The 12,128-nt window shown below is 43.2% G+C and overlaps 1 protein-coding gene across 4 annotated transcripts in view; it reads left to right on the top strand.

The window, feature by feature from the left end:
• The window catches only part of slc26a6 (solute carrier family 26 member 6), a 160,835-nt gene that overhangs the window by 45,579 nt on the left and 103,128 nt on the right, over nucleotides 1–12,128 (top strand). Inside the window, exon 1 of one of the 4 annotated variants that reach the window (XM_072581956.1) lies at nucleotides 5,142–5,175. The exons of 2 other annotated variants lie outside the window; for them this stretch is intronic. The gene's annotated coding sequence lies outside the window, so the exon portion shown is untranslated. Of the gene's footprint in view, nucleotides 1–5,141; nucleotides 5,176–8,658; nucleotides 8,712–12,128 lie in introns of those variants that run through there. One more of the 4 variants, XM_072581955.1, reaches the window with a different exon arrangement.

The following is a 12,128-nucleotide window of genomic DNA, read 5'->3' as shown; positions in this document are numbered from 1 at the left end:
ATCATTGATAACTTGTCACTAGTCCATACACCAAACTCTGGGTCAGATATGTGGATGACACCTTTGTAATTAAAAACACAGCAATAGAGAACAGACACCAGATCATCAACGCCACACTCACAGGAATCCGATTCACTAGAGAGGAAGAAAAGGACAACCAACTCCCATTCCTAGACGTGATGGTACAGAGAAAACCGAACGGAGAATTCACCACAAAGGTTTACAGGAAAGCCACACACACAGACCAAGTCCTGAACTACGAAAGCAACCACCCCAACACACACAAAAGAAGTTGCATCAAGACACTATTCAAAAGGGCCACAACACACTGCAGCACACCAGAACTGCAAAAAGAGGAAGAAGAACACCTATACAATGTATTCACCAAAAACGGATACCCGCGCAATTTCATCAACAGATGCCTAAGGGAAAGACAACGGAACGAGGACATGCCGCAACCCAAAGGACTAGCCACACCACCATACATCAAGAGCATTTCCGAACTGACAGCCAGACTACTGCGACCATTAGGACTCATAACAGCACACAAACCAACAGCCACTCTCAGACAACAACTCAACAGAATGAAGGACCCGATACCCAGCATGAGCAAAACCAATGTAGTGTACAAAATGCCATGCAAGGACTGCACAAAACACTACATCGGACAAACAGGAAGACAGCTAACGATCCACATCCATGAACACCAACTAGCCACGAAGCGACACGACCAGCTATCCTTAGTAGCCACACACGTAGATGACAAGCAACATGAATTCGACTGGGACAACACTACTATTATAGGACAAGCCAAACAGAGAACAGCCGGGGAATTCCTAGAGGCATGGCACTCATCCACAGATTCAATCAATAAGCACATCGACCTGGACCCAATATACCGACCACTGCAATGGACAGCTGGAACTGACAACTGGAAGCGGCAGATTCAAACCACTACAAATGGCGGAGGAAAGATCACAGAAGTGCTTCACAGGAGGCTCCCAAGCACTGAGGATGTCACCTAGGCAGGGGACGAAACGTCTGCAACACAAATTCCCAGCTCGGCGAACAGAACCACAACAGTCCATACACCAATTAGCTTTTTGTTGCCAATCAAATATCCATCTGCATAATCCTTCAGCTCCAGCTCATCACAAATTGTACCTCAATTACTGGTTCACAAGCAACTGTGTAAACAATGCTCACAATGAGTGTCAGCTTTCTTGCTTTTAAGCAAGCAGCAATGCTCCAGCCATTCTTAATTTTTAAAGTAGTTTTTTTTCTATCCACAATTAAATCACAAAAAAGAAAACAGGCGTAGTTTCTACAACACTGAAGAGGCAACAAAGACCCACACATTTACAAATTACATAGAGATGTACAGCACGGAAACAGACCCTTCGGTTCAACTCGTCCATGCCAACCAGATATTCCATTTTTATTTATTTATTTATCCATTCAATGCTCCTCATGATTCTATAAACCTCTATACGGTCATCCCTCAGAATCTGACACTCCAGGGAAAACAGCCCCAGCCCTTACCTCTCCGGAAAGCTCAAATCCTCCAAACCTGGCAACATCCTTGGAAATCTTTTCTAAACCCTTTCAAGTTTAACTACATCCTTCTGATAGGAAGGAGACCAGAATTGCATGCAATATTCCAAAAGTGGCCTAACCAGTGTCCTGTACAGCCACATCATGACCTCCCAACTCCTGTACTCAATACTCTGACCAATAAAGGAAAGCATACCAAATGCCTTTTTCACTATCCTACGTTCCTGTGACTGTACGTTCAAGGATCTATGAACCTGCACTCCAAGAATGTTGCTAAACAAAGAGACCTTGGAGTGCAGGTTCATAGCTCCTTGAAAGTGGAGTCGCAGGTAGATAGGATAGTGAAGGAGGCGTTTGGTATGCTTTCCTTTATTGGTCAGAGTATTGAGTACAGGAGTTGGGAGGTAATGTTGCGGCTGTACAGGACATTGGTTAGGCCACTGTTGGAATATTGTGTGCAATTCTGGTCTCCTTCCTATCGGAAAGGTGTTGTGAAATTTGAAAGGGTTCAGAAAAGATTTACAAGGATGTTGCCAGGGTTGGAGGATTTGAGCTATAGGGAGAGGCTGAACCGGCTGGGGCTGTTTTCCCTGGAGCGTCGGAGGCTGAGGGGTGACCTTATAGACGTTTACAAAATTATGAGGGGCATGGATAGGGTAAATAGGCAAAGTCTTTTACCTTGGGTCAGGGAGTCCAGAACCAGAGGGCATAGGTTTAGGGTGAGAGGGGAAAGATATAAAAGAGACTTAAGGGGCAACTCTTTCATGCAGAGGGTGGTACGTGTATGGAATGAGCTGCCAGAGGATGTGGTGGAGGCTGGTACAATTGCAACATTTAAGAGACATTTGGATGGGTATATGAATAGGAAGGGTTTGGAGGGATATGGGCCGGTGCTGGCAGGTGGGACTCGATTGGGTTGGGATATCTGGTCGTCATGGATGGGTTGGACCGAAGGCTCTGTTTCCAAGCTGTACATCTCTATGACTCTATGACTCTATGTGAATTATAAAAAGTTTGGTTGTTTATTGATTAGCCAGTATTTCAAAAGATACAATCATTCAATTGCTCAAAATATCATTGGGTTTCCACCAAAGGTTTGTGCATATTGGTCACATATTAATAGGAGAAAGTGAGGACTGCAGATGCTGGAGATCAAAGCTGAAAAATGTGTTGCTGGAAAAGAGCAGCAGGTCAGGCAGCATCCAAGGAGCAGGAGAATCGACGTTTTGGGCATAAGCCCTTCTTCAGGAATGAGGAAGGTGTGCCAAGCAGGCTGAGATAAAAGGTAGGGAGGAGGGACTTGGGGGAGGGGCATTGGGAATGCGATAGGTGGAAGGAGGTTAAGGTGAGGGTGATAGGCCGGAGAGGGGGTGGGGGCGGAGAGGTCGGGAAGAAGATTGCAGGTCAAGAAGGCGGTGCTGAGTCTGGGGGTTGGGACTGAGAAAAGGTGGTGGGAGGGGAAATGAGAAAGCTGGAGAAATCTACATTCATCCCTTTGGTTGAAGGGTTCCTAGGCGGAAGATGATGTGCTCTTCCTCCAGACGTCGTGTTGCCATGGTCTGGTGATGGAGGATGCCAAGGACCTGCATGTCTTTGGCAGAGTGGGAGGGGGAGTTAAAGTGTTCAGCCATGGGGCGGTTGGGTTGGTTGGTGCTGGTGTCCCAGAGGTGTTCTCTGAAACGTTCCGCAAGTAGGCGGCCTGTCTCCCCAATGTAGACGAGGCTACATCGGGTGCAGCGGATGCAGTAAATGATGTGTGTGGAGGTGCAGGTGAATTTCTGACAGATATGCAAGTATCCCTTGGGGCCTTGGAGGGAAGTCAGGGGGAGGTGTAGGCGCAAGTTTGGCATTTCTTGCGGTTGCAGGGGAAGGTGCCGGGAGTGGAGGTTGGGTTGGTGGGGGGTATGGACCTGACGAGGGAGTTGCAGAGGGAGTGGAGGGATTTCTCGTTGGAACGGCGAAGGATGAGGGGTGACTTGATAGAGGTTTATAAGATGATCAGAGGAATAGATAGAGTAGACAGTCAGAAACTTTTTCCCCGGGTACAACAGAGTGTTACAAGGGGACATAAATTTAAGGTGAACGGTGGAAGGTATAGGGGAGATGTCAGGGGTGGGTTCTTCACCCAGAGAGTGGTGGGGGCATGGAATGCGCTGCCCGTGGGAGTGGTAGAGTCAGATTCATTGGCGACCTTTAAGCGGCATTTGGATAGGTACATGGATGGGTGCTTAATCTAGGATAGAAGTTCGGCACAACATCGTGGGCCGAAGGGCCTGTTCTGTGCTGTATTGTTCTATGTTCTATGTTCTATGGTCTTTCTAGAACACTGATAGGGGAGGGGAGGGAAATATATCCTTGGTGGTGGGGTCTGTTTGGAGGTGGCGATTGAAGGGGCGGGCTTCAAAGACCACAATTTCCCCTCAGACGTGGTTGACAATGCTCTCCACCGCATCTCCTCCACTTCCTGCTCCTCCGCCCCTCCAATCGCCATCAGGACAGAACCCCACTGGTCCCCACCTATCACCCCACCAACCTTTAGATACATCGTATCATCCTTCGTCATTTCCGCCACCTTCCCCTGCAACCGCAAGAAATGCAAAACTTGCGTCCACACCTCCCCCCTTACTTCCCTCCAAGGCCCCAAGGGATCCTTCCATATCCATCACAAATTCACCTGCACCTCCACACACATCATTTACTGCATCCGCTGCACCCGATGTGGACTCCTCTACATTGGGGAGACAGGCCACCTACTTGCAGAACGTTTCAGAGAACACCTCTGGGACACCCGCACCAACCAACCAGACCGCCCCATGGCTGAACACTTTAACTCCCCCTCCCACTCTGCCAAGGACATGCAGGTCCTTGGCCTCCTCCATCGCCAGACCATGGCAACACGACGCCTGGAGGAAGAGCGCCTTATCTTCCATCTAGGAACCCTCCAACCACAGGGGATGAATGCAGATTTCTCTAGCTTCCTCATTTCCCCTCCCCCCACCTTATCTCAATCCCAACCCTCGGACTCAGCACTGCCTTCTTGATCAGCAATCTTCTTCCCGACCTCTTCGTCCCCCACCCCCTCTCTGGCCTATCACCCTCACCTTAACCTCCTTCCACCTATCGCATTCCCAACACCCCTCCCCCAAGTCCCTCCTCCCTACCTTTTATCTTAGCCTGCTTGGCACACCTTCCTCATTCCTGAAGAAGGGCTTATGCCCAAAACGTCGATTCTCCTGCTCCTTGGATACTGCCTGACCTGCTGCGCTTTTCCAGCAACACATTTTTCAGCACATATTAATAGATCTAGAGCTTTGCATGCTATTTTTCATTAAAAACCAACAGGTATAAATTTCATGTGTTTCCTTGTTTTTGTTGTCTGGTTAGTTTCATTCCATAGATATCTAGATCTATAAATTCCTCCCTTTATTGGCCAGTAGAGCTACCAATTAACCGATTTTTGTCCATCCACTCACAGTCTCTCCTTCCAGCAGCAGACTAAAAGTCTAGTCAGCTCACCCTTTCCTCATGCATAAGGTCAGTTCCCAGCAGCTGAAATGTGAGAGTCCACAAGAACTATCCAAAGCGCCATAATGATCCATGAATTGTGCAAGGTCATTGAGGGTGAGTATGGCAGTGATTGGCCCAATAATAGCAATCAGTAAATAAAAGGTGTGGCGGCAATTCATTCCTGGTTGCTGAGTCAGTGACATATTAATGATCTCTTTAACATTATCAGGAAAATTTTAGCACTGAGGCTCCTAAAGAGATTTAAGGCCTGGTGATTAAAGTTTTGGCAAAAGGAATAGATTTTAAATAGTGTATTAAAGGGAAAGCAGAGAGACTGAAAGATTTATGAAGGGAATTTCAGCAGTTAGAGCTTAGTCAGTGATGGTTGTGTAATTAAAATTGGAGATGTGCAGCAGGCCAGAAACAGAAGAACTCCAATATGTCAGAGTTTTGGTGCTAAAGGAGATTACAGAGATTGAGTGGGGCGAGGCCATGAAAAGATTTGGAGACAAGATGTTACTGGACTGGTTGCCACTGTGAGTCAGTGAGCACAGGGATGAAGGGTCAACATTGGTATAAGTTAGAATTGGACATGAGCAGCAAAGGTTTCCATTGGCAAAACAGTCCGGAATTTTGAAATACTTTTGTTGAATAGCAGTAAATGGCAATAATGAAATGTGGTGAACTGTAAAATCCAACCGATTCACTAGAAAGAAGCTTATTACCTATTGCTAGTCTCACCTTACATCATTAACCTATATCCAGCAGAAGAATTGAGAATGGGCTGTAATATAGGAGCCAGATGTGATGTGGCATCAATATATGAGGAAGAGCTTATGAAAAAAATCTTCAATTTTTAAATATGGGTTTGGGAGTAGTAACTTTTTTTTTAACACTGATGGTACAAGGGCATTGCTGGCTAGTTGCCCTTGAGGAAGTGGTGATGAGCTACTTTCTTGAATCGTTGTTGTCTATGTGCTATTGTTTGACCCAAGATTTCGACTCAGTGAAAGAACAGATATTTCCAATATACTTCCAAGTCAGGATAGTGAGTGGGTTGGAGAGGAACCTGCAGTGATGGGGTTCCCATGTATCTGCTACCCTTGTCCCTCTGAATGGAAGTGGTTGTGGGTTTGGAAGGTACAATCTAAGGATCTTTGGTGAATTTCTGCTGTACATCTTGTAGGTAGTGCATACTACTGCTACTAAGGGTCAGTGGTGGAGGGTGTGGATGCATGTGGATGTGGTGCCAAAGAAGTGACCTGCTTTGTTCTGGATGGTGTCAAGCTTCTTGAGTGTTAGTGCACTCATCCAGGCAACAGTACAGTGTTTCACACTCCTGATTTGTACCTTGCGATGACAAGCTTTGAGGAGTCAGAAGGTGATTTACTCATCACAGTATCCTAGCCTCTTGGAGCCACTGTGTCACCTCTACGGGTGGTGAGTTTCTGGTCAATGGTAAAAAGCACATTGAGAGTGGTGGATTCAGTGATGGTAACAACATTGAATATGAGGGGACAGTGATTATATTGTCCATTTTGGAGGTGGTTATTGCCTGGAATTTGTATGGCGCAAATGTTACTTACCACTTACAGTCCAAGTTTGGATATTGTCCAATTAGATCATAGAGTCATAGAGATGTACAGCATGGAAACAGACCCTTCGGTCCAACTTGTCTATACTGACTAGACATCCTACATTAATCTAGTCCCATTTGACAGCATTTGGCCCATATTGCTCTAAAATCCACTAGGTAAAAGTGAGGACTGCAGATGCTGAAGATCAGAGTCTAGATTCCCATGTATCTGCTACCCTTGTCCCTCTGGATGGAAGTGGTTGTGGGTTTGGAAGGTGCTGTCTAAGGATCTTTGGTGAATTTATGCTGTACATCTTGTCATTCCTGATGAAGTTCTTCTGCCAGAAACGTCGATTTTCCTGCTCATCGGATGCTGCCTGACCTGCTGTGCTTTTTCAGCACCACTCTAATCTAGACTCACTCTGAAATCCTTCTACCTTGTTCCATTTGAACATGGACTGCTTCAGTAGCTGAGGAATCATAAATGGTGCTGAATATTGTGCAATCATCAGCGAACATCCCCACTTCTGACCTTATAGTGGACGGAAGATGGTTGGGCCTGGGGCACTTCCATGAGGAATTCCTGCAGAGATGACTGATCTTCCACAATCACAGCCACAACTATCTTCCTATGTGCCAGATATGACTCCAAACAGTCCAGAGTTTTCTCCATGATTCCCATTGATTCCAGTTTTGCGAGGCATCCTTGATACCACATTCAATCAAATGAGGCCTTGAAGTCAAGGGCTGTCACTCTCACTTTAGCCTGGAATTCAGCTCTTTTTTCCATGTTGGAACCAACACTGTAATGATATCAGAAGCTAAGTGGTCCTGATGGAATTCAAACTGGGCATCACTAAGCAGGCTACTGTTGTTGGACAGCACCAGATGATCAAGAGTAGACTGACAGGACAGTAATTGGCTGGGTTGGATTTGGTCTGCTTTTTGCGTGCAAGACATACCTGGCAATTTCCTACATTGTGAGATCAGTGTTGTAACTGCATTGGAATAGTTTGGCTAGGGATTCAGCAAGTTCTGCAGTACAAGTCTTCAGCACTAATGCCACATTTCCACTTTGTAAAAACCAAATCATTGCAGCTTTAAATATCTTGAAGGATCAGCTACACTGATATGTTACTGATCTCAAGATGGATTGTGGCCAGTTTGTAGTATTTGGATTATATGCTCACTCTTTTTTGTCTTCAATAGTTTAATTTTTTTTAAATCTTCTGAAAAATGCTAGCGTGACTGTTTTAAATAATTGTCCATATGAGGCATTGAACATTGCAATGGAAGTCCAAGATTCTTGGGTCTTTGACAAGCAATTCACAGGGAGCCATCGAGCCATACAGCCTGGAACAACAGCCTTCGGTCCAACCAGTACATGCCAAATATAATCCCAAACTAACTAGTCCCACCTGCCTGCTCCTGGCTCATATCCCTCTAAACATTTTCTACTCATATATCTAACCAAATGTCTTTTAATTTTTGTAATTGTACCCACAACCACCTATTTCTCAGGAGGTTTATTCCACATGCAAACCACCCTTTATGTAAAGAGAAAATGTCTCTTATGTCTTTTAAATCTGGGTCTTTACTTTTTCCAGACTAGAGTGGTGCTGGAAAAGCACAGCAGGTCAGGCAGCGTCCGAGGAGCAGGAAAGTCAATATTTCAGGCAAAAGCCCTTCATCAGGAATGGAGATCAGATTCCTGATAAAGGGCTTTTGCCTGAAATGTCGATTTTCCTGTTCCTTGGATGCTGCCTGACCTGCTGTGCTTTTCCAGCACCACTCTAGTCTTGACTCTGATCTCCAGCATCTGCAGTCCTCACCTTCACCTTTATTTTTTCCAGGCTTGTATTGAAATACAAACTACATATTCCTATAAATAGACAGCTCAAAGGTTAGGATTTATCTTTGCTTCAAACAGAAATTAATTTAAAGGGCAGTCCAATATGTGTGGGAGAAAATAAAAGAGATAGTGAGAGAGAGAGAAACTAGTGCTAATCTCTTCAAAGACACTGAGAGGACAGAGGCTGGTTCTAAAAGCCGAACTGAAGACATCTAACCCAAGGTAGATTTCTAATCTTAATTTTTTTTCACCTGCATCTTAACAGAATTTACTGCCTTCAGTTTCAAATTGGATTAACTGACAAGATCTTGAGACATTGTAAGCAGGACTTGAGTTATGGTAAAATTGTGAAATAATTGGCTGGGGTATTATCGCAGTTGTGCTTTTCAAAGATTGCTACGGTTTTGGCAATTGTAAGTTATGGAACAGAACAAGGAAGTTAGTTTAGTCAGTCTACAGCTAATGTCACTCGAGATGCTTCAAACAATCTTCATAATACTGCCAATACCTCGAGGGCATACATTCTCCATTTCAAAACTGTCATTCATATTTCCTTCAATGTAGCTTCGGCAGAATTCCAATGTAATTTTACCTGAAAGAATTCTCATACTGAGAACAGCAAAGGCAAAAGCAAATTGCTGTTAAATGTATCTTATGGGGCCAGTTTTGATTAGATTCTCGACAGTATGGAAACAGGCCCTTCAGCCCAACAAGTCCATACTGACCCTCCAAAGAGTAACCCATCCAGACCCATTTCCCCTCTGATCAATGCACCTATCACTATGGGCAATTTAGCATGGTCAATTCACCCAACCTGCACATCTTTGGATTGTGGGAGGAAACCCATGCAGACACAGGGAGAATGTACAAACTCCACACAGACAGTCAGCCAAGGCGGGAATCGAACCCAGGTCTCTGGCACTGTGAAATATTAGTGCTAACCACTGAGCCATCATGCTGCCCCACTGAATAATTTTGAAGTAAACAATATGGGAAAAAGTGTGTATACATATTTACATATCCATTAAAAACCTGCATTTTAGCATTTTGATTTTAAACTAATGGCATATTGGCTTCATACATTTATTTCTATGAATGGGTTTGAAAATTAGTTATGTCAATCTTTCTGAAGCTGTAGCTCAGGACTGGTATGTATCAGAAAATAGGTGATGACAAAGCCTTCAGAATTATTAATGGAAATTTATTTATATTGCGGAGGTTTACAACAGGAGAGAGAAAACAAAGAAAAACATCAACTCGCTTTTGAGTTTAGGTTAATCAAAGAATTAATTTTAATGTGGAAAGTTAATGTGGAGATTAGAAAGCTTTTGGATAATTTGAAGGAGATCTGATTGGTCTCAGATGCAAACACACTTCTAGAGAAAGGAGATCGTTCAGATTGCTTAAGGAAATAAATAATCTCACTGAAGAAGTGTCATCTGTGAAATTTCCAGACCAGGAATGTTTATTTGGAACCCTGCAGATTAGTAAAAGATAGAGAAAGTCAAAAGTGTCAATGTGTGAATTTCAGGTCCCAGGTTTCACAAGTTCACAGGACAGGAGCTGAGAAGAAATAGTTAAGATAAACTTAAGAGGGAAGGAATTTCTCTGGATTTTGATTATCTGTAAAGTCATGGTATTGGGCTAAGATGGGATTTTGTTTTGCCATGTATATTGAAATCGTTCAAGTATTTTATATTTAGATAACCTGGTTTTATTTGTTTTATTTTTATTTCCTTTGTATGATAAACCTCTGATGGAAACAAATGTATAGCATTGTGTGCTTACGTTAATTGAAAGGTGACCGAGTTGAATTAAAAATGTCAAGGTCTGATCTATCAAGATATATTTCATTCTGGGACATCGAGTAGTAACAGCAGCTGGGATCAGAAAAACTAGATTAGCCATAACTAGAGCGCAGCATATAGATCATTACGTGATGGCTGCAGTCGCACTAGAGAGGACACAAAGGAGATTTGAGAATGTGTTACCGGTTATGGGAAAGGACTGGACAGATTGGAGGCTGTTTCCTTTGTATCAGAGGAGGCTGAAGGGAGATTTCGTTTGTGTCTATCATATTATGAAGGGCCTAGATATGGTAAACAGAGAACCCCTATTTCTCACAGCAAAGATGTCAAAACTTCGGTATGGAGAATAAATCTTAAGAAGCTATCAGAAAAGATTTTTTTTTCACTCAGGTGATATTGGGCATCTGGAACACAGTGCCTGAAAGGGGAACACAGGCAGAAACCCTCAATATATTTTTTAAAAATGATTTGCATTGTGTTGAAATGCTGTATTCTAAAGGGTTACAGGCCCAAGAGCTGAAAAATAGGCTTAGGTTGGATAAACCTTTATTCACTGACTCCGATACAATGCACTAAAAAGCCTCCTCCTCCACCATAAATATTGTCGGCTTCCATGTCCCTTCTCATTGATACAACATATTTTGCAGGATGGTTGCATCACATCAAGGGGAAAAAATATAAACATCAGGTATCTCCTTACTTCGACCCCCAGCCCAGATGGTAGTGGGACATTTTACTGGGTCCTGTTCTCTTCCTTTGTGGCAGAACTGCTCTTGCTCCAGATATTGTGTCTTTTCCTTTCTGTAAGAATACAAGAGGCAGATTTGGAGAAATTTGTTGGGGGCTGCAGTGGGGGATATGAGATCAACCAGGACAGCAGTTACATCTGGAGATAAAAATAGATAAGAGCAGATGGCAAAGGCAAATAATTTTATGGTAGTAGATGTCGATGGTCTTCACAGTAGAGAAACTATTCAGTCAAGAAAATTAGTTTCTTTTGAAAGGAACACTGAGGTTTTGAATAATTTGGTTAAGATTTTGCTGGGCATGGGAAATAAATGTAGGCCAAGCCAGCGACAACCAAGTCCCATGAGTGAAAATAAAAGTTGGGAAAATAGCAGAAGGGAGGGATAGAATTAGAGGCAAGAGTACAGAATTTATGACAGAGACTCAGAGGTTGGAGCATGTGGGGATCCTTGGGGAGCTGATAGAGAATGTGGCATCAGTCTTCATGAAGTTACACAGAAGGAAATTGAGGTTCATCTCAATCATCTGATGTGACCTATCAAACCATCAGTTGTGCAAACGTTAGAAGGTGGCTCACAGAATCAAGAGCTGAAGTAATAAATGCAGCTACTTCAGTCCCAATCCTTCTTTGGAACTTTTAACTTATTTTTATTTATTACTTTATACTGAGAAGAACTGTAATGTTGAATTTTTACCTTATTTCCTTATTTTTCAACTTTTTACCAAAGATTTTGTACCTAGACGTACCTAAGGTTGTGCGGTGAATGGCGAAATTGTAATTGTTTTACTGTTCTCCTGTATCCCTGTACTTGAGTGCACGTGATGATAAAACCTAGTTCTAATTCTTAAGAATATTACACTTACAAAAAAATTGTTCATTCGTTCATTAGGTTGTTGATTCCTGTTCAATTACGAGTCTAATTATAAAATGTTCTGACAAAATCTAATTTGTGGAATCTCCTAGAGGGTGAAATTGTTTTTTTTAACCAATTCCTGTTGAAAATTGGTAGCACGTTTTACACACTTGCTCAATTCATCAAAGATCAATTTCACCTCATTTGTTTCATTTCTAATTATTTTACCA

The sequence above is a fragment of the Chiloscyllium punctatum genome, chromosome 12 (genome assembly GCF_047496795.1).
Source record: "Chiloscyllium punctatum isolate Juve2018m chromosome 12, sChiPun1.3, whole genome shotgun sequence".
In the NCBI taxonomy this organism is placed as follows: domain Eukaryota; kingdom Metazoa; phylum Chordata; class Chondrichthyes; order Orectolobiformes; family Hemiscylliidae; genus Chiloscyllium; species Chiloscyllium punctatum.
This window is presented reverse-complemented; position numbering and strand designations above follow the sequence as displayed.